This window comes from Macaca nemestrina, chromosome 1 (genome assembly GCF_043159975.1).
Source record: "Macaca nemestrina isolate mMacNem1 chromosome 1, mMacNem.hap1, whole genome shotgun sequence".
Taxonomy (NCBI): domain Eukaryota; kingdom Metazoa; phylum Chordata; class Mammalia; order Primates; family Cercopithecidae; genus Macaca; species Macaca nemestrina.
In genome coordinates, this window is record NC_092125.1 from 8732295 (window position 1) to 8756638 (window position 24344).

General features: G+C 37.7%; 1 protein-coding gene across 2 annotated transcripts in view; it reads right to left on the reverse strand.

Annotated features, from left to right (window-relative positions):
- The window catches only part of LOC105474638 (formin 2), a 399919-nt gene that overhangs the window by 43928 nt on the left and 331647 nt on the right, over positions 1 to 24344 (reverse strand). The window lies entirely within an intron of this gene.

Consider the following 24344-nt stretch of genomic DNA (forward strand, 5'->3'; position numbering starts at 1 on the left):
CGCAAAGTGTCAATACTAGGGATGAAAGCAGTCATCTTCACAAATCATACTGGCTTAAAATGATCATGTGATGATGTTGTAAACAATTTTATGCCTGTAGATTTCACACCTTAAGTGAAAATTAAGCAAATTACTTAAACAACAAAACTTTCTAAAACTGACAAAAGAAACAGAAAATATAAGTACCCCTAAATCTAAGACAATTCAATTATTGTCCATAAATAGAAAATTATATTTTATAAATTTGTAATCAAATTTATCTCCACACTCCAAATAATTCTGACCCAATTTGTTTCACAAGTGAATTAACAAACATTTGAGGAAGAAGTAAAGCCAATCTTACACTAACTCATCCAGAAAATAGAAGAGGGTATACTTCCCAACTCATTTTATGAAGCCAGCTTTACCCTGATGTTGATACGGAAAACTAAAGAAGATATTATGAAAGGAAAAAACAAATTTATAGACAAATATACCTCATGAGCATAAGCAAAAAAAAAAAAAAATCCTTAATAAAACATCATCAAATAAAATGCAGCAATTTCTACAGTGGATAATACATCATAACAAATTGGGGTTTACCCCAATAATACAAATTGGTGTTAACATTTGAAAAGCAATCAGTGTAATTTGCCACATTTATAGAATAAAGAAGAAAAACAAATATGATAATTTTAGTAAGTGTAAAAAACATGGAAAAAAAAAATCAACACCAGTTTATCATTAAAAACAGGAAATAACTCTCTGCAGGTTAAGCCTAGAAGTAAACTTACACAATTACATAAATACTATCTATGAAAAACCTACAGTTAACATACTCAATGGTATTTGATATGTTCTTTTTAGTTCAGAAATAAAACAAGGGTGTCTGCTCATCCTAATTCATTGTACTGAAATCCCTAGCCAGTTAATAAAGAAAAAAAATTGGAAAGGAAGAAATAAAACATATATATGTGTATATATATAAAAAACATGGTTGTATACCTAGAAAACACTATGGAATTTATAAACATAACAAAACCTGTTAGAACCAATAAGTGAATTTACTCAGAACTAAATAAGTGAACTTAATATTGATCCCATAAGATACAAGGTAGATATTTAAAAATCAATTGTATTTTTACACAACCTGGAAAAGACCACTGGGGAAAGTCGTGTTTTAAAACAATATAATTTGTATTGCTATTATAAAACATCAACTATCTAACAATAAATCAAATAAAAGTAAGAAAACTACAAACACTGCTGAGAGAATTTAAAGAAAGCTGAAATAAGTATAAAGGTATAATTTTTTTTTGGGTAGAAAGATTCAATATTGTTAAGATCCATTTGCCCCAAATTGTTCTATGGATTCAAGACAATCCCAATCAAGAGTTTTTGTTTCGTTTTGTTTTGTTTTTTAATAAAGGGACTGATATGCTGATTCTAAAATTTATGTAAAAATATAAAGCATCTGAAATAGCAAAAAAACACATTTTTTAAAAAAGAACAAAGGTGAAAGAATTACATTATCTGAATTCAAGAGTTATTATAAAGTTACATTAATAGAGTATGGTATTGGTATAAGGACCTGGAAGGAGATTTGCACGTACAAGGTCATCTGATTTTTTACAAAAGGTGGCGAGCCAATTCAATGGGGTAGGAAAGTTTTATTTTATTTATTTATTTATTTTTTAATCAGATGGTGCGAGAACAACGGGATATCTGTTTGGAAAAAAAAAATCCTTACTCCAATAAGAAAAATAAGTATTTCAATGTAGAAGACAGAAACATAAGGCTTCTAAAAGAAAACATTAAAAAAGTCTTTACATCCTTGGGTCAAACAAAATTTCTTAGATAAGACACAAAAAGGACTAACCATAAGAGAAAAAAAGTTGATAAATCAGACTTTAGCAAAGTAAAAATTCTTTTCATTATGCCATTTCATACTTATACGAGTTGACTTAAATCAAAAAGACTGACAAAGTCTCACATGTTGGGGAGCATGTAGAACAACTGAAATTTTCACACAGTGCTTTTGAGAGTGTAAAATGGCAAACCACTTTGGAGAAGTGTTTGACAATTCCTTATACATTTATACATATATGTATAAATTTATGTATGTATAACATGACTCAGAAAACCTACCCTCACCTATTCATTCCAAGGGAAATGAAACATGAATACAAAAAGACCCACAGAAGAATGTTCACAGCAGCCCTGCTAATAATAACCCCAAATTGGAAACCCAAATGTCCATGAATAGGGGAATGGATACACTGTGATCTATAACTATGATGAAATGCTACTTAACAATAAAAAGGAAGAAGTTGCTGCTATATCAATATGAAGTTACTCTAAAAAAAAGTGAAAAAAGCAGAGCCAAAATTATACATGCCATATGATTCCATTTATAAAAGTACAAGCATACACAAAATTAATCTATGTTGACAAATCAGAGCAATGATCACCTCCTCAGAGAAGTGTGAAGTAAATATATTGGGAAACACAACTGTTTTAATGTTTTGGTTTAAAAGGAACCACTGAAAGGAACACTTAAGGTTTGTGCATTTTTAATGTTTACAAATTATGCCTCAACTAACCAAGAAGGGAGGAAGAAAAACAAAGAGAGAGAGAAGTGGGAAAGAAGGAACAACAAGGAGATGAAAAGATGGAATACAGGAGATTGCAAATGGTTCCTAAACAAACTTATTAAAAGAAAACAGGAGCAAAATACTGGCTCTGCAGACCAATGAGAGAAAGACATGTCTATCAGACCAACTTGCCAGGAAGACATGTCTACTGAACAGATAAGAACTGTTGCCTAATGTTTTAAAACATGCTAAAAGATATTAGTAAAATGATAAAGGCTATGAAAAAAAATCAAAATTTCAAAAACTCAGACATAAGGTACAAGAACTTAGTAAAGAATTTGAAATTCAAAATGATCATTTCACACATGAAAACTGAGTTGGAAGTAACACGGCCAGGCGTGGTGGCTCACACCTGGAATCCCAGCACTTTGGGAGGCCGAGGTGGGTGGATCACGAGGTCAGGAGATCGAGACCATCCTGGCTAACATGGTGAAACCCCGTCTCTACTAAAAATATAAAAAAATTAGCTGGGCATGGTGGCGGGCACCTGTAGTCCCAGCTACTCGGGAGGCTGAGGCAGGAGAATGGCGTGAACCTGGGAGGCTGAGCTTGCAGAGAGCCGAGATCACGCTACTGCACTCTAGCCTGGGTGACAGAGCAAGACACTATCTCAAAAAAAAAAAAAAAAAAAAAAAAGTAACACAAGAGTAATAAGCACAACAGCTAATGCCTTAATGAAAACAGAAATAAAATGAGGAAAAGTTTTTAAATCAAAGAGAAATTTTAAAAAAAGATTTAAGAGAAAGTTGTAAGTATGGAAGACAAGAAATTCCTATATGTATATTATAAAAACCTCTTGTACCGAAAACAATCACGGCAATGGAACAGAAACATAACAACAAAACTGATTCAAAATGTTAGTTTGATAAGAAAGATAAGTTCAAGAGATCTATTATACAACACAGTAGTAATAGTTAATAACAATATATTGTATTCTTGTAAATTAATCGAGTAGATTTTAAGTGTTCTCATTACAAAAATTGGTAAGTATGTGAGGTAATGCATATGTTAACTAGCTCAATTTAGCCATTCCACAATGATCCAGAGCTGCCTGGAGAAACGGCTCAATCCAGGTCTCCAGGAAAAAAATTGTTCAAAATGAACCTGGAGTGTCATATCCAAGAAGATAGCAGAGAAGGTCATGTCAAAAGGACTCAAAGTGAATGCAAAGATGGAACATTTTAGCCAGGTGCAGTGGCTCATGTCTGCAATTGCAACACCTTGGGAGGCCAGGGCCAGAGGATCACTGGAAGCCATGAGTTTCAGATCAGCCTAAGCAACATAGCAAGACCTCCTCTCTACACAAAATACAAAATTAGCCAGGTGTGGTGGTGTGCACCTGTAGTCCCAGCTACTTGGGACGGTGGGGTGGGAGGATTGCTTGAGCCCAGGGGTTTAAGGTTGCAGCAAGCAATGATCTTAGCATTGTACTCTAGCCTGGGCAACAGAGTGAAACTGTATTAAAAAAAAAAAAAAAAAGATAAAATGTTTTGGACATCAGTAACAATAATAATTGCAAAAGAGTAAAACACATCAAATATGTTTAATTCTATGAGTTCATTACAATGCTTAAGAAATAAAAAAGATTTCTTCATTTTTGTTGGAAGGTGCTAGTGATACTGCTCATTATTTGGAAAATTGGTAAAGGAAAGAAACCTGCATTTCTTGTATAGGAAACATACCATTGAATAACTCTATGCCAAATGGAGAAAAGTTTTTCTTTAAAGAAAAAGTATTTCACTGAATAACTGAGAACAAAATAAAAAAATCACCATTTTACTAATTATAATGAATTAAGACACATAGACACTGATTCCCAAAGGCTGGTAACATCACAAAAATGGATAACTAAATACGTCAGGCTTCCTCTTGGTAGAACACACCATACCACCTATAAAGTAATTTTGCCAAAATATTCAAACCCGAAGCTGATCAAGTATCTAGAGCTAACTACCTATCTAAAAGAAATACAGGACAGAGGATTGTGTGAAACTACACCACTGAGACAGAATCAGGAAAATTCATACTGTAGAGAAACTCTACAAAACAAATGATTTAATTTCTTCAACAACTCGTTTTTAAGCAGAAAAAAAGTGTTGTAGGGGCACCTATTATAAAAATGTAAGAGATATCATCCACTTATAATGGTTGGCATTTCTCTATATCCTGCTCAAAACAAACTGTAATCAAAATAAAATAAGTTGTAATATACATGAACTAATTGAACTTTTGAACAGTGAGTTGGTATTTGGTGATATTAAAGCCTAATTATTTTTTAGGAGTGAAACTGGTGGTGAATATGCTTTCTTTTAAAAAGGGTATCTTGGGCCTGGCACGGTGGCTCACGCTTGTGATCCCAGCACTTTGGGAGGCCAAGGCAGGTGGATCACAAGGTCAGGAGTTCAAGACCAGCCTGGCCAACATGGTGAAACCCCCATCTCTACTAAAAATATAAAAATTAGCTGAGCATGGTGGTGCGCACCTGTAATCCCTGATACTTGGGAGGCTGAGGAAGGAGAATTGCTTGAACCCAGGAGGCGGAGGTTGCGGTGAGCCAAGATTACGCCATTGTGCTCCATCCTGGGTGACAGAGCAAGACTGCATCTTAAAAATAAATAAATAAATAAAATAAAAAGGGTACCTTTTAGGGAAACATGCTGAAATATATATGGATGAAATTATATCTGTTGGGGATTTCCTTCAAAAATAATATGGGAGGAGGCAAGTGGGTAGGGTTATAGAGGAAACCAAACTGACTACAAATCGATAGTTGTTGAAGTTGAGTGATGGATAAAATGGAGGATCATTGTACCATTCTGTTCATCTTTGCACATATTTTAACTTTTCCATAATAGAGCAATATTTTTAAAAATCACAAGTGCATACATACACAGCGTTGGTACCACAAAGTAATAGCTATACACATCTTTTAAAATGGCATTCTAGAAATATTTTTAAGAAGGTAGAATATTGCTTTAAAGACTTCTACTGGATATTGTTTTTGACTATGACTTATGTTCCACAGATAATAAAAATAGACAGCTTTGATTTTTTTACTTGAAAAGAGGCCATACCACAAACCGAGAACTATTTTATATTCTTTTAAACTTCTCATCTGTTTTTAAGGCAATTCTCTGTCTGGGAATTGTGCACATAGAGAATGACTCAAAATTTGGTTTTGATTACAACCAAAAGAGGTGCTAGTAATTATCCTAAAATAGCATTTTCTTGCCACAAGTTATGATCTCTTTGGAGAAGCATGTTCTCTGCAAATGAAATACTATTTAAATAGCATATTGTGTTATTACTAATAGTTATTTCCCATCTATGAGCAGGATTTACTCCTGTTCAAGTATTATTTAAAATCTTGAATTAAAGCCCAGTAATTTTAGCAGTGTTTACTCCATTGTAGTCTTAGAAGAGGGCACTACAGCTTTGCCCTAATCCATCAGGGAGCAGGTAGTAACTATATGCCAGGCACTATTCATGGCAGAGTGGATACAAAGAAAGTGTAAGCTCTGGTTGATGACTTTCTTGAAAAACATTTCTAATGGGTCAACAAATCAAAGAGTCCAGGTAGAGAACAAAGCCATTCACCATGTTCTCCCTCAGGTTCACTCGCTGGCAGACATTACCATATGCTCTCAATCTTGGATCTCCTTCTCAACAGTTTCTCTGCTTACCAAATACATGCTTGAATACTTACCAAATACATACATCATGAAAGGGTAAACTCTTTCATGATCCTGTTCAGAAAATGATAAGCACTGTCTCATATTTATTCTACAACAACCAGAAGTATTTCTAAACAACCTAAGAGAGCACCTTTTAATATGTGGCAGGGAGCTCCGGAAATGATTCTGAGTATAGAAAAAAAGAATGGGTCCACAAAAGCAACTGGGGCGGCGGGAGTAACCTAAAGATGAGCTGACCTTCTGAATCATAAGTGTTTTTACTTTACTTTTTGCTAGCTGATGCCAGAGAGGCTTCCCATTCCAACTAGAGCAGTAACATCCCATCTTTACCTACTGGGTTTTTGCTTCTGTCATTCTGGCCTCACAGAGCATGACGTTTGGATGCCATACTTGTTTTTCATCTGCCTGGAATGCTCTTCACCCAAGTGTCTCATGGCTCTCTCTCTCTCTCACCTCATTCAAATCCTTGCTTCTTGAGATCCTCGTGAGAAGCCAAAGTAAAAGCTGAACACTTGGCCCAACCTCCCACAACAGCCACCCCTGAATATTCCTCCCTTTTCTCTACAGCACTGACTGCCATCAGAAACACAAAATATTTTCTATGTGTGCTAACTATGGCTCTCCCTCCACTAGGATTTAACCTCTTGAAGGAATGTTTAGCATTTATGCTCATGGCTTTTTACTCTCAGGCACCTGAACGATGCTCGGCACACGGGAGTTGTTTGATAAATGTTTACTTAAAGAATGATTGTCTGCTGAACAAGGTGCATAGACATTTCTGGAGGCAATTTTTTTGACTGTGTAGTGGAAGCAGTCTGTTAACCTCAAGCCATGTCTTCTGTGGACTTTGAATATGGATAACTAAGACTTAGTTCTGTCCCTAACCCAGAGTGGTGGAGCTCTGTCGACGTAACTTTTTTGAGCTTTGTTCTCTTATTTATAAAAGGAGAATGACAGTACTTCCTACCGAATGAGACACCTGTGAGGGTCCTTATGGGGATGCCAGGCCCACAGTAAGGTCTACGAGTGAAGGTTCTGTTATCAGTGTAGCAGCCAGCATAAAAGAGTCTTCTTTAGCCATCCTGGTATATTCGGAGTGTGATAAGACAAGGAACCTATTCTCCATACGGAGAAATTAAGGAAAGCAATTCCTTTCCCTCATTCCCATATCCCCACATAATTATGAGACAACTCATGGCATTTATATAAATTAAAACTGATGTCAATACGTCTGGTCTCCCAGAGGACAGCAAGCCAGTGCCAGAGTGGCTTGATCACCCTTACCCGTTTCTCCCTACTTATCTATAGAGTCTATCTCACTTGGCCCAGAAGAAAGTTTGCAGTAGCTACTGCCAAGACAGTTTCTCATTTTATTTATATGGAAATAAAAATATAATATTTTTCCCTGGAATCACATAAAAGATGGACAATCAGAAATTATATCCTTTAGTTTTGACTCTTTCATATGACTCTATTTCATATTTCATGGCACGTTGTTCATGTACATCTATGTATGTACACACACACAGAGAGCTTCCTGCCACCTGGTTAACAGACATATCAGAGTCAACAGTTAAGCAAAGAGACATGCTGAAAGAAATAAATTCGTTTAATTCAACCTCCCTTTCCTCCCACCACAAATATACCTGTAGTTGTCAGTAAAACTAACATCGCAATTCAGATCTGAGTGGTTCTTATGTTCTGTTGGGTCTCCAAGCTTTGTGTAGACAGGAACAGATCATTTATTAATTTCCTCTCCCTCTATTGTGAATGCCAACAAGCCTTGGGACCGATGTCCTCCCTCCCCATCTCAACTGTCAACGCGGCAGTTCTGGCTATTTTGAGACACTGTGATGTTTATGTTGGAGGGTAGACATGAAGGGTCTGGTGAGGTCTTTTCTTATGCACACATCTGTGACTGGACTGGCCTTTTGGTGAGTCAGCAATTCAGTTCTGGCTCAATCTAAATACACCCTGGGGGTCTCTACCTTCCTCTCTGGTTCTTCTGTGACGTTTTCCTCTTACTTTCTTCTCCCAGTATCATTGTCCTTTGGGAGTACAGCAAAAAAGGCTGAGTACTAAATGAGACTTCATAGGCAGAATGAGAATTGCATATGTATAACTTAATTTAATCCATATAGGCGGAACCAAGATCATAAAGCATCTCAGTATGACAGACGAGGCCAACAGAGAGTACCAGTTTAAACGAACTGCAAAGGATCATCATCATAAATCTTCCATTGCTTTTGCTTTTTTTATTGTGCAATGTTGGATTTTGTAATATTATTCTTCAGAACAAACTAAAATCTCAAGAGGAAGATCTATTTTCAGTTAAAGCCGTCCACAAGTAACTGCAATTTTTGGAATCCTAAATCATCATCTTCATTTCCACCTCCTTCCTCCACCCTCCATAGGAACTTACACAAAGTGTAACAAATTTTATTACTCCAATAAGGAAGAATAAATCCCCTTTCACTTATTATTAAAAAGCCTTTGAGGGATCTTCCATGTCTTCTAAAAAGCACAAGGAATATTTTTCTGCCAACACTTTGTTGCAGGCAATGGAAAAATCAGAGGAATTCAGAATAGTAAGAGGATAAACTGGCATTTCTTTTATCTTGAAATGAAGAACTGTGGTACTTACACCTTCAGGGTAATTGTGACCTCAGAGCAGCCAATTGCTCTTGGAAAAAAAGGTAATTCAACCCAAGAACAAGCATCAGCTCATACAAAAGGCAGAACAGAAGTTTGAAAATCCAAGTGACACATTTTCAGGTACTGATTGGCCCTGAGGGACAATGTAAGCTGAGAACCATGCTGATCCCAAAGATCAAGCAACTAACAAAAGTTCCTAAAATTAGGAATCAGACAATTACGGTCAGCATATATTGTCTTACAGTTATTGCAATAAGACAAAAAAGGAAATAAAAGATATATACATTGGAAAGAAAGAAATACAACTGTCCCTATTTGAAGATTAATATGTCTATGTAGAAAATGCCAAGGAATCTACAAAATAACCCCTGGAGCTAATAAACAAATATAGCAAGGTTGCAGGATACAAGTCAATATACAAAACTCAAGTGCCTTCCCATATCCCAGCACTGAATAATTAAAACTTGAAATAAAAATTATATAACTTACAGTAGCACCAAAAAATAAAACACTAAAGTAAAAACCTAACAAAATGTGTACAAGATCTATATGAGAAAAACCACAAAACTCAGACGAAAGAAATCAAAGAAGAACTAAATAAAGAGATACTCCATGTTCATGGATAGGAAGACCTAATATTGTCAAGATGTCAGTTCTTCCCAACTTGATCTATTGACTCATTGCAATCCCAGTCACTTTCCTAATGAGTTATTTTGCAGATATCAACAATTGATTCTAAAATTTATATGGAAAAGCAAAAGATCTGGAATAGCCAACACCATACTGAAAAATGATGTTGGAGGACTGATACTGTCTCACTTCAAGAGTTACTATAAAGCTATAGTAATCAAGACAGCATAGTACTGGCAAAAGAACAGACACACAGATCAATGAAATAGAACAGAGTGCCCAGTAGACTCATACAAACATAGCTAACTGCAGGAGGAGTAGGTGGCTGTCTCCTCTCTCCCCATGCAGGACCAATTCTCATTCTCTGTCTCTTCAAACCATGAAGTTGGTGCTCAGGAGCCATGACCTGGTGTCTCCTGCCCATCCTGGTCCCAGGTAAATGTGGAGACAGGTATGAGAGCCCGTCCTTGTCCTTGATTTCCCCCCATCCCCACCATAGGCCTCACAATGCTGCTACCTAAGAAAATGTTCTCCCACTCCCCGCTAACTGGTCAGTGGTCATCAGACTGGAAGAGGATCTGACAGGAGTGTAAACCTGAGATAAAATGTCTTGCTTGTACCTGCTTGTGGTTTAGATTTGTATTTAAACAAACAAACAAGGAAATAAACTTGAAAATTATTGGTCACAATAGAAAATGAAACAAGAAAAACCAAAATATTTGTTGCCAGGCCAAACCCCCACACCCCACAAAATAAATATTGTCAACTATTTTTTGACAAAGGAACAAAGGCAACTCAATGGAGAAAGAATAGTTTTTTCAACAAATGGTGTGGGAAAATTTGATGTTCATCCTAAAAAAAAAATGAACATAAACATAGACATCAGATCTCCCAACTTCACAAAAATAAAACAGATAGACCTAAATTATTGGTCAACAATTTGTAGAATGGTGGCAATAAAAATAAGGTAATTTGAAAGTGTTATATTATCTGGAAAAGGGACAAAGATGCTAAATAAATATTGTTAATTTAAAGGTAGGCATTAAACGAAATAGAATGTATCATTTCTATGGCATCAGATGTGTACCATCTGAAAGGTACAAACCTTTCAGATCTTCCACATTTTCAACTGCAGGAAAAAAAAAGTTGGCCAAGGGCCTTGGCTGCCATGCTCTGAAACCAATCACTTCATTTGCACAGAGGTCTAGGTTTGTTTCAGGGTAGTGAGTGGTGAGCTGCAAGAATACTGATAAAAGTGCAATCCTACGAGACACAAGACTCCTCTAAAGGGGACTTTGGCTCAAGGACTTCCCATTGGCTTCAACAAAACTTTCTTATAATTGCACTGCAGTCCAAAGCTTTTCTCACCCAGCCTGCCTTCCTTCCCTCTCCTCCATGGAGGTTGGACCTGCATCAGGTCTAACGGCTGTCCCAGCTTCCTCTGGCTCCCTTCCTGTTTTTCCAAATAAATCCAATCTTGGCACTTGCTTTTTGTAGAACCTGAACTAACAGCAGGAACACAAGTAGTCTGCAAGAACAGGACTGAGATGGAGTTCTGGGACAGGTTCTCTCACCGGCCCCCTGTCCTGTGTGGGAATGTGGGGCATTGGCAATCTCCGGCACACGGTGGCTATGTGATTGCTGAAGACATCACTAGAGCTAATCTGGTAAAATATCCTGGTGTCCACACCAGCTGTGATGGCGTCCAGACCAGGATATTTTATCAGGTTAGCTCTGGTGATCTCTTTAGTAAAAATGTCCTAGTGTGAACACCATCACACCTTGCAACAAATGGCCCCTCAGAAGCCACCTCACCTCTTCTCTTGGCTCCCAGGACAAGAGGACAACAATTAAGGAGACATCCCTGGAAGACCCAGCTAGGGAAGTGCCAGGCCTGAAAAGGGGGAAAAGGGATTAGATAGGCAAGGTGATGCAAGAATTAGCTATCATGTAGTGGAGCGATTCAGGAAGAGGCTCTTTTCTTGTAGGTCTCTTCTGAGTGATAGTCAATTTCAAGAGGAGTAGATGTGCTGGGGTTGGAAGAGGAAGGAATATGGAGGCTGAGAGAAGTAGGCACACCAGCATGCATTGTGTGAGTCCAGAAAAATTGAGCAAAGGATTATACATGGAAGTTCCCAGAGGCCCCACTCAGAGGCTATAAAGAGTGCATCAGGAAGAGGGGTACCAGCATCACTGAACGGTGCAGTTAGAGCTCTTCTCTGTAGGAAGAGGTCGCAGAGCTGGGCTCATTAAAATCCACTGGGATGATAGGATCCTAAATAATGGGGTCCAAGTGGTGAGGCTCAATGACCAGAAGCCCAGGTACCACAATTACCATAATAACCACAAGCCAAGGGGCAGCCAAAGGGGCCTCACTCTCAGCAAATTGTGGAGATGGCATCCTTAGGGGCAAGTGACGAGTGTGCTACTCAACCTCTATGACCACAGAAAAGGCCAGGAGTAGGGAAAACAGGAGGCTACGAGTGGCTGCTCTATAGAAAATGATTCCTTGTTCAGTTCCCAGAACTGAGCCAATTTCGGATCCAGGACCCCCTGACCAAAGGAAGTGCATCCCTGTGAGGAAGGACCCTGAAACACGGTAGCAAGGATACACTGTAATGTTTCCCCGAGTCCTTCTACAAAGAAACCTGCATCCATTACTCAGTGGGCTGTACAGTGCAAAAGGGAAATACTAAGATGTTTCAAGGGCCATGGGGCACAGGGTCTGAGGAGACACTGATTTCCAGAGACCCACAGCTTTCGCATAACCACTTCCATTACTATGGGAGCTTACATGGTCAGAAGTAATGGAATCCTGGCAAAAGTACAGCTTGTAGGGGGCAATCACCCACTCTGGGTACACAACTGGGATTGATGTACTCAGGTATTTGAGGGATAACCCTCAAACTTTTTTTTTGCTCATAAGGACATAGAAAGGTTGACAGTAAAATTGTGGAAGTGCTATGACAAATGCAAACCAAAAAGAGCTGATATGTACTAATATTAACATAAGGCAAAGTACAAATTTAAGCAAAAACATTACCAGGAAAGAGATAGCACTGAAAACAAGATTTAGTTTAACCAGGAAGATGAAAAACTCTATGTTTGTATATATAAAACACAAGCATTTGAAAATACACAGAGTAAAAATGTCAGAAATGTAAGGAGAAATTGACATATCTGCTTATAAGTCTTTTTATTTTCATTTTTATTTATTTATTTTTTTGAGACGGAGTTTCACTCTTGTTGCTCAGGCTGGAGTGTAGTGGCACGATCTCGGCTCACTGCAACCTCTGCCTTCCAGGATCAAGGAGTTCTCCTGCCTCAGCCTCCTAAGTAGATGGGATTACAGGCATCACCACTATGTCCGGCTAATTTTTTGTATTTTTAGTAGAGACGGGGTTTCATCATGTTGGCCAGGCTGGTCTCGAACTCCTGACCTCAGGTGATCCACCTGCCTTGGCCTCCCAAAGTGTTGGAATTACCGGTGTGAGCCACGGCGCATGGCTATAAGTCTTTACTATACACTCTTGATAACTGACAGAGAGAACCAGACAAAATCAGGAAAGATACTGAATATTTAAAGAATCAGTTTAAAATAATAAACAAAATAGAACACTACATCTAACACTGGAACACGGTGTATACTAATACATGTTGGCCATCTTTTGGACCATAAAGCAAGTCTCAAAAAATGCAAAGAATTATTCTTATGCAGATAGTCTTCTTTTATGTAACCTTTATGTAATTAAGAAAGAAAGGGAACTTTGAAAATCTCTTAAGTCTGGAAACTTAAATACACACTACTAAGTTAACAGCAACAAATAAAAATACATCAACAATAGGCCGGGCGCGGTAGCTCACGCCTGTAATCCCTGCACTTTGGGAGGCCGAGGTGAGGGAATCATGAGGTCAGGAGTTCGAGACCACCCTGGCCAATATGGTGAAATCCCGTCTCTACTAAAAATACAAAAATTAGCCGGGCCTGGTGGTGGGCACCTGTAGTCCCAGCTACTCGGGAAGCTGAGGCAGAAGAATCACTTGAACCCGGGAGGTAGAGGTTGCAGTGAGCCGAGATCATGCCATTGCACTCCAGCCTGGGCGACAGAGTGACTCCATCTCAAAAAAAAAAAAAAAAAAAAAAAAAAAAAAAAAATCATAATAAACATAAAAGAATTTAAAACAACTATTAAAGTCTATCAGATTGAATATCAAAATAAAAATTCACATAAAATAAATACTGCTTACAAATGACGTGTCTTAACCACCAAAGCCCAGAAAAGTAAAAATAAGTAGATGGACAATATATGCCAGGAAAACGTGAAAAGAAAGCGTGATGAAGTATTAATCAACAGAGGACTGTAAGGTGAAGGGTATTAATGACAATAAAGAGGGACATTGTATAATGATTAAAAAAGAACATTCCATCAGGATGGTAAGAACCATATAGTTTTAAAGTATATTGTTTGAAAACGTCATGGAATTGAAAGACAAAACATTCACAATTATAGTAGAAGATTCTACAAATTAGTAATGATGTAGATTTGAAATTTATGATAAATACATTCTATTTTAAAATATGCTGTATTCCACTTATTTAGCAAGTCATGGATTTTAAAAATAATATTTTATGTACCACTAAGAAAGATAAATAGTCCAATATGAAGAGTCTTAATAGAGGAGTTGTTCCCATATGCAAACCATAAACTGAGATACCAAAGGACTCACGTAAAAGAAAATGAGACAGAACTTCCCATGCTGAAAGGGACAGTAAGGAAACTTGTTCCAACTCTGGCACTAGGTAAACAGATGACACCAAAAAAAGTTCCCTTGCAAATATGACTCATAAGCCAGACAGAGATCTGCAGGTTTTCCATCTGAATTCACAGTACCAGGCTCTATAAAAACAAAACAAAACAAAACCCTCTCAAGCTGAAGCAGGGAATTTAATTAAAGTGGTTTCAGACTGATAGTGTCCTCAGTTGAATGGCACACACAAATCCAAATCCTCCCTGGAAGCGGCTGACTTTAAATTGGGCCATATCAATTAGAAGATGCCATCCACTGCAAGACGAACCCCAGTCTCAGAGATGCTAAAGGGTAAGAAAATATGCAGATGAGAATATATATCACAGAATCACACACACGGCAAACTGATTCTTCTCAAGGACATACAAATATTTACTAACACAGGTTCCACACTAGATCCGGAACTAAGTGTAATACAATTTACTGTAAATCAATAGGAAAATAATTACCAGCAAAGCAAACACACAAAACCCATGCATTTGAAATAGACACAATGAATACACACCTAAGTGACTCATCAGCAAAAGAGAAAATAACAAAGTTATAACTGAACAATAATAAAATCTATTCTACATTTAAAAACTAGCGGGATATCATTAAAGCAGAACTTAACGGCAAAGCTACAGCTCTGAGTATATGATTTTAAAAAAAGAAAAATTAAAAATAAATGAACTATTCATACAACTGACAAAGTCAGAAGAAGAGTAGATAGATAGGATGCAGAAATAAGAGAATATTAAAGAGCAGAAATTTGTGAAATAGAAAGCCAATAAAAAAAACTTAAAAAAAAAAAAAAAAGGAGAGAGAATCAACAAACCAAAATTTCTGGTTCTTTCAAAGACCAATAAAATAGAGAAACATCCTAAAAGACTGGCTATGAAATCATAAAAGGAAGCAAGATTAAATAACATAAATATCAACAAGGGACATAAGTACAGATGGAATGAAGAGGAGAAGATTGGCTACAAAGAACAGAAAGGGAGGCTGGGCACACGGTGGCTCACGCCTGTAATCCCAGCACTTTGGGAGGCTGAGGCAGGAGGATCACTTGAAGCCAGGAGTTCAAGACTAGCCAGGCCAACATGGCGAAACCCCGTCTCTACTAAAAATACAAAAATTAGCCAGTGTCTAATTTTTGGTGGTGGCACGTCTGTAGTCCCAGTTACTTGGGAGGCTGAGGCACGAGAATTGCTTGAACCCGGGAGATGGAGGTTGCAGTGAGCTAAGATTGTGCCACTGCACTCCAGCCTGGGTGACAGAGAAAGACTCCATCTCAACAGGAAAAAAAAAAAAAAAGAGTGGAGAGGGACAGGCAAGGAACTGCTTTTTTTTTTCTGTGTTAAGTAGTTATTTTATGAAATAACAAAGTGAATGTATTAACGGTTACAAGGGAGAAGTTGAAATCAGGGGAGAAAAGGATCCAGATGAGATATTGATGGGAGAAGTTACTTCCCCCAGACTGGTGGTAGAAAAGGAGACTGATGTGTGCAAGAGTAGTTTCACACATAGAAAGAGCAAGAGGCTCTGGTCTGGTGGATTTACTCTGTGAATTAAGGGCTGGGCAGGAAAATTGAGACAGAAAAGTAAAGAGGGAGAACAGAAGCTGAAGGAGTCTGGAGAAGCTGTGAAACGAAAAATATCTGGGGGAAAGGTATCTTCCAAAAGGAATATATCTGACGTTGTTGTATTCTCATTGAAGCTGGCAGTGTTTCCAGGACAGGGATGTATCTTAACAAACTCTGCAGCTCTTATAGCAACTATCACATCCTTACTCATATTAATCACTCAGTCAATACTTACTGCATTGCACTGAAAACTTCAGGCCTGCTTCTAATTAAATGCTTATCATTACTACCTTCTAGGTGTATTATGACTAATGATTTCCTCAGAAGCTGAGTAGCTAAGATGCTCACAGTATTGATTTTACACATAGAGTGCAGGTGCTGCATAGTCTAGATCTTACAAGAATCATTATACACATACGATAGATTACCAACATCAGGTGGAGGCTTCAATATTTGTCATTTTATTTTTTTATTATACTTTAAGTTCTGGGGTACGTTTGCAGAATGTGCAGGTTACATAGGTATACATGTGCCATGGTGGTTTGCTGCACCCATCAAGCCATCATCTACATTAGGTATTTCTCCTAATGCTATCCCTCCCCCAGGCCCCTACCCTCTGACAGGTCCTGGTGTGTGATGTTCCCCTCCCTGTGTCCATGTGTTCTCATTGTTTAACTCCCACTTACGAGTGAGGACATGTGGTGTTTGGTTTTCTGTTCTTGTGTTAGTTTGCTGAGAATGATGGTTTCCAGCTTCATCCATGTCCCTGCAAAGGACATGAAATCATCCTTTTTTATGGCTGCGTAGTATTCCATGGTGTATATGTGCCACATTTTCTTTATCCAATCTATCATTGATGGGCATTTGGATTGATTCCAAGTTTTTGCTATTCAAGATTTTTTTTAAAAAAGTTTTCTAGCTATTTTTTTTTTTTTTTTTCAGAATAGGGTGCTTTGTGGTCAATGCTATGTAAGTTTTGCTAAGCTGCATCAATGCTAAGGTTGTTTCTTAGGGAGATGATGGCATTTCTAATGCCAGACATTTATTTTCAAATGCAATTTTCAGAAAGATGTACACATCTATACTAGATAACCAAGTTCTGATATATGACAGATTTCCCACTTGCCTTAAAAAAGAAAAACTTTACTATTACAGTTGGGTTCCACTTCTAGATATAAAACTCTCCCACCACAGGGTCAAAATAGTAGATTTTAATAAGCTTACAAGTACCACTTGTGTTGCTTTCATGTGTCTACATTTTCATTGACATAATTAAAGGCAACAAAACACATATACTTGTAAATAATAACAGTGTGAATATCTCATATTTACATGCTGCCATACAATTTACAAAGTATTTTCACATCTGTTGCTAGTTTTATCCTTAGAAAGTTATTAGATGGTAGGAAGGGCAGAAACATGATAAGAAAAAAGGGACAAATTATTATTTGGCAGAACTGAATAGCAGCAAAACATCCCTACAAACACCAATATTTTATTAATTATTTTGACTTTAAAATTTCGTAATTGAATTCCGGGATTGCAGAGCAGACTATTACTCACAAAGCATTCAGCTTTCACGAAGGCCTGAATTCCACCGTCGGCTCTGTGCTACCGCACTCCTTAATACTGGTGAAGTAATTTAACAGATGTGAAGTTCTCTCTCTTCATTTCCTCACCTGTAAAATGGGTACTAAGAATGACCCTACCCATTCATCATCAGAACATGGGGAGAACCAGCTGGCTAAGGTCTCTAAAACCCTGCAGCCCCTCCTCATCTTAGATATCGATACAAAAGGCATAGCCAGTCTTAGCTTCCGTGACATTAACAATCAGAACTGCGATAGAGCTCCCTTTCACACGTAGTAGGCACTCACCATAACCAAGTCCACACAAACCTAAATTTCACCCTGGGCTACATTCAAAGATTGTGAAGCTAAAAAAAGAAAATAAAAATAATCACATACTATCTGGCATTTTTAAAATGTTCCTTCGGTGCTTGGATAAATCTCCGTTTCACTAGCCCAACAATATTTGTAAGATATTCCTGGCATGTTGAAAACTGCATAGCATTGCCATACTGAGTGGAATACCTTTTTAATAAGCGTGAGCAAGGAGCCTCATGGTAGTTGTTAAGGTAGAGAACAAGCACTACCATAGAAGTATTTGCAAGCTAATTAGATTCTTTGGCATCCTAACATTTTTGAAGACACAAATGCAGTTTATAACATAGAGAAAAATTCTTCGGCTTCTAGTCCAAATCTACAGGGCCCATCTCCTGTGATGTTCAAACATGGAAAGACAATGTCACTGAGGAGACACCATTGTAAGCCACTGGGCCACTTTGAGTCAGTTTCTATGTTCTCTGGTCCAGCTTGAAGATGCCCCTCTATTTCTTTAATTATGTGTACTCATATTCTTTCTCACCCAAAGGAAACAAGCCCTTCTCTCAGTATAAATGTAAGTCAGGATCTCTATTAGCCTTTCCTAAGCCAGTTAAGGCCAACATATCCCAGAGGCCAAGATGAAGAAGCTGAACTACAACATTTCATGATGAGTTGGTCAACCTACTGGCACTAGCCACTAAAATAATTCTGCCCAGGGTGCTCCTCAGTTCTTATATCACTCCTATGAGCCTTTAACCCACCCTTCCTCACTGACAAGTATATAACTCCTTCCCAAGCCCAACTCCCCTTCTTCTCCTTGCAACGACACCCCCATGTATTGGGGTTCCATAAAAACCGCCCACTGACTGGCTCTACCAACTTCATTCTGAAGCCTTCTGGATTCCTGATTATTTCGTTGGGGTGGGGGATATTTATACCCATACTTTCCTTCTCTATTATGTTTATTTGCTACTGTTTCTTTCTTTTTTTTTTTATGAGATGGAGTCTCGGTGTGTCACCCAGGCTGGAGTGCAGTGGTGCGATCTCAGCTCACTGCAAGCTCCGCCTCCTGGGTTCATGCCATTCTCCTGCCTCAGCCTCCCGAGTAGCTGGGACTACAGGCGCCCACCACCACACCTGGCTAATTTTTTCTATTTTTTAGTAGAGACGGGATTTCACCATGTTAGCCAGCATGGGCTCAATCTCCTGACCTCGTGATCCACCCGCCTCGGCCTCCCAAAGTGCTGGGATTTACAGGTGTGAGCCACTGCGCCCAGCCTACTGTTTCTTAATCAAAGCATGGCTTTCACCAGACACACTCATGTCATCCATAATGGTCTTCTCTGGAAGCACTGCATTTCCCATCTCCTACCCTCCCAAATTCAGGGATCAAGAAAGGGAGCCTCCCTATTTTCTGGTCTTCCAGTGCTGTTCCCGACCACTGTATTCCCATAATTCTGTCACACTTTTTTTTTGTTGTTTAAGTTTCTGGCATCACTTTCACTTACTCAACTGCTTCCATGATTCTAACTGCCTCACTGCTGCTAGTTAGCTACATCATCATTTTCCTACATTTTGTGACTACAATAATTGTCTACCCTACAAGGCAGATTTTCTCTCCAGTTATGGACTTCAATATATCTGGATCTTCATGTGTAGCAACCAAAAGTGGTTTTTAAAAATGGACCACCCGTCTCCCTCTATGTTCCATCCAATCTCTCTTCTTCCTTCCCTCTCCAAATATCTAATAAAAGTAGCTTATCCTCAGAATTTCCACTTCCTTATTTTCTTTAGTCCATTGAAGTACAGCTTCTGACCCAATTACTCAAAGTGTGTCAACATTCAAATAAAACAATTTTTGATAAGGGTGCATATGATCTCCCATTAATATCACAAATTAATATTTTGTCTTTAGGCATACATTGTAATTATTCTTGAGCTTTTTTCTACCCTTGTTTACCTAGACCTCTTTAATATAGCACTCTCCTATTTCCCCTCTTTTCACTTTCAACTGGCTTCCCTCTTCAATTACGTGATCCTTTTCCACTAGCAGCAACTCAAATATGGTGTTTCTCATGGCTTCGGTCTTAGGCCGCTGATCATCTGTGGACACCATCTCCTAACGGGATCACGTGGACTCTCTCTTTCTGCCCCTACCTGTTTATATTGAGGACGTGCAAAGTTCAACCGCCTGCCACGTCACTCCTGAGCTTCAGACTTGAACACTGAACCAAATACTCAGCGTTTCTACGCGGCTGGTTTATTACACATCTCAAACTTCTCATTTTATCATCCTTTCAATTTTTAGAAATGCTATGTCAATCATCCGCATCAGAAACCTAAGGATCATTTGAAACCAACCCCAGAACAGAAGGACACAGAACTCCAAACAGAAAAAACTTTTCAGCAGAATAAACAAAAAGGCACACACCAACCAACCCCTAAGTTCTGTGTTTTCACACCAACAGAGAGAATACTGAGTGCTTCTCAGAGAAAAAAACAACAAAAAACCAACGGGTCAAACACAAGGAAATGTCAATAAGAATGTAGTTAGACTTTTTTTTTTTTTTTGAGATGGAGATTCACTCTGTCGCCCAGGCTGGAGTAAAATGGCACCATCTCTGCTCACTACAACCTCCACCTCCTGGGTTCAAGCGATTCTCCTGCCTCAGCCTCCTCAGTAGCTGAGATTACAGGCATGCGCCATCACGCTTAATTTTTGTATTTTTAGTAGAGACGGGGTTTCACCCTGTTGGTCAGGCAGGTCTTGAACTCCTGACCTCGTGATCCACCCATCTCGGCCTCCCAAAGTGCTGGGATTACGGGCGTGAGCCACCGCGCCCAGCCGAATGTAGTTAGACTTCTTAAAAGCAACCCTGAAGACTAAAAGACAATGAAGTAAGGCCTTCAATTATTTAAAGGAAAATAATGTTCAAGTAGGATTCTATGTCTAGACAAACTATCAAATACGTGTGAGGGAAGTGTTTTGAGAACTTGCATGTCTGAAAATTTATATTATATGTCTCCTAGACAACCTTCCTAACTAAAAATTACAATACAAGACGAGGAAGTAGGATGGGGACTAAGAAATAGTGAGATAAAAATTACATCAACCATTATCATAAATTAACAGAAAATGCTTTAACTGATAAATAATGATACATCAGTACAAGTATGTTACTGAGAACCGTGGTCGAAAATATCAGAGAAAACAGCTGAGAAAAATGTAAGAGAGGGTAGGGTTGGGTGGGGCAGGAGGCTGCTGCTTTTTGTTATCAGCCTCGTGGTACTAATTGACTTTTGCAACTATGTCTACACTTATAACTTTGAGAGAAATAAAAATGAATAAAAAGTGAAATGAACTGGAGAGGCAATACACATGTGTAAAAACACGATGATAACAATAAGCTCAGAAAAGCAGACAATTTATCACTTAGAAATAAGTAGCAGAAATAGAAACAAATGTTAATATTCTGTGGCTATGATGCAGACAAAAATTCCAATTCTAAATCCCAAAAAATTTCTCAATATTTTCTTCTAGTTAAAGTTGAAATTTTAACATTTACTTCCTTAATCCTTTTGGAATTTATTTGATGATCTGGGGGAAAAATCTAGAATCGTCTAGATTCTAGAAATCCAGAAATCCAGATTTCACTTCTAGCAGAACCTTACAATCCTAAGGTTGAGTTTGCCCCTACAGATTTTAAAAGTTTGCTTCAATTATTGCAAATTGTCTCAATTTTGCAGCTGTCCTTGATTTTCAGTTTTTCAGATCGTTAGATTCACTCAGAGAGGAATTTCAAACAGAAAAGCTTACCAATAGTGTTTGCTTCTGATCTGGGACTTGAATATGTATTTTTGGATGGAATTAAGAAACTACAAAAGAAGAAATGCTTGTACTTTTCTACATCTAAGGTGTTTTTAAAATATCCACTAGCTATATAAACCTTCTATTTGTTTTTCTGATTTATGTACTATTATCTGGGAGATAGTATATTTCATCTTTTACTAATTTTGCTGTAAATCATTTAATTAACTTCACCGAATTTATTTTGCATCAAATGTTCAGCTTATTATACCTTAAGTAAGCTACCAAGTGTTGAATTTTGACAGTTTCTTTAAAAACTAGCTTTTTTGGTCAAAATAGTACTAAAGTGGGTAGTTATTTATGGCTACTGATTTTTAAAGCATTTTAATATAAGAATTACTTAGATATACATGTCCTCACACTGCTAGTACATTTTGAACCTGAAATACTTAACAGGTTATTTTAAAAATGCCATTGTCTGATTCAGTATAATATTTGCTGACTACAGATTTAGTAAACCAATAAAGACAATAAAGATTTATCATTATTTAACATCTTGCTATTTTCCTTATTATTTAGGCATTATTTAGTCTATTAAAATACTGCAATACAGGATAATTTATGGAGTTTACACAAATATTACGATGCTGAATAACTGTGCACGTATGTGTTACTGGAAAGGACAGAATAGACATTTGACCCCACTTCGAGTACTTACACTGGGAATTCATACCTTGTAATCTGTTAAAAAAAATTTCACATTTCTACCGTGTTATTTACGAATAGCACTTTTAACAATACAAAAATGCAAAATGTCTTATGCAAATGTACACCCTAAGTATAGAGGTGGCTTTTTTTTTTTTTTTTTTTTGAGACGGAGTCTCGCTCTGTCGCCCAGGCTGGAGTGCAGTGGTGCAATCTCGGCTCACTGCAAGCTCCACCTCTTGGGTTCACGCCATTCTCCCGCCTCAGCCTCCCGGGTAGCTGGGACTACAGACGCCCACCACCACGTCCAGCTAATTTTTTTTTGGTATTTTTAGTAGAGACGGGGTTTCACTGTGTTAGCCAGGATGGTCTCGATCTCCTGACCTCATGATCCACCCGCCTCGGCCTCCCAAAGTGCTGGGATTACAGATGTGAGCCACTGCGCCCAGCCAGAGGTGGCTTTTAAAATGAAGTTGAGACCAGGAGCAGTGGCTCACACCTGTAATCCCAGCACTTTGGGAGGCTGAGGTGGGAAGATCATTTGAGGTCAGGAGTTTGAGACCAGCTTGGCCAACATGGTGAAACCCCATCTCTACTAAAAATACAAAAAAATTAACTGGGCATGGTGGTGTATGCCTGTAGTCCCAGTTACTCCGGGGCTGAGGCAGGAGAATTGCTTGAACTCAGGAGGCGAGGGTTGCAGTGAGCTGAAATCCTGCCACCACACTCCAGCCTGGGCAACAGAGTGATACCGCGTCTCAAAAACATAAAAAGTAAAAAAATAAGAGAAAATGAAGTTGAAACTCTATAATCTCATATCTGAGAACATGGCTTAGCCACTTAAATAGGACACGTGATAAAACACATATTTCAAATAAAGTTGAGAGATTTGGGATGTTATCTTAATTTATGTTTATCTAACCAGGAGCATATGGGATGTGACTAAAGGGGAAAAGGAAGGCTAAGTTGCATAAGTTTTGAAAACAATGAGTCTACACTCATAAGAACAGAAATTAGAAAGCACTGAATATAGAGTTTTAAAATATGCTTGTCAACCTATAAGGAACTGTTTTTTTTTTTTTTTTTTTTTTTTGCCTAAGACATCACTGGACAATCTGAGAGGCTTCAGGAGAAACTAACGAATCTAAGTTTTTTTCCTTTAAACTAATCATAGTTTATTGATTCATAAAATATGAATCAATTAGCACCTTGATTCACAGTTTGAATATCAAAAATAATTTTATGGTTCTTATTTTAATGCATCTATATTTTAATTTCTCTAAATAAATGACTACAAAGTACCTATATTGCAAATATTAAACCATACTTTCAACCGTCATTGAATGCTTGAAATAAAAATCAGTTTTAAAATAGTAAAGTCTAACTTTCAGTTCATAAAAAAAAACATGGGATATGATACTTTGCATATTCAGTTACAAAACCCTAGAATAAAACAAGGGGAACAAGTAGCTATTGTAATGTCTTTATTATGTCCTCTTTCTAATTTCCCCCTTTTTTCCCATTTATTGAAATTATTTTCTAATCTCTGTTGCTCTTATTGCCTTTTTCATTCTACGTTTTCTTTCTGGTAGAGTCTTAGACTTAAGAATCTACTTAAGACTTAGAGTAAATCAAGAATGTTTGGCCTAGTTTCTCAAATATTTCTTAGACCAATTTTGAAAACTATGTCAAATATCCCTATTCTCTTTAACTTATGTGCAATATCCTCAAATCAGAAATTTTGATCAATTCATGATTTTTTCCCAGAAAAACTCATGATTCATTGCTAACAATGTCAAGACTACAAACAAAAACAACAAAAAAGGTTTTGCAAATTATTTTGTAAGAATATACTTTCATAACATTTAAAAATAACCTCTAGTCATCCTTTGGGAGCTGTTTAGTGGGTTAAATAATATACCATAGAGTTTGGCGATTTTCTGGAAGTAGCATGCAAA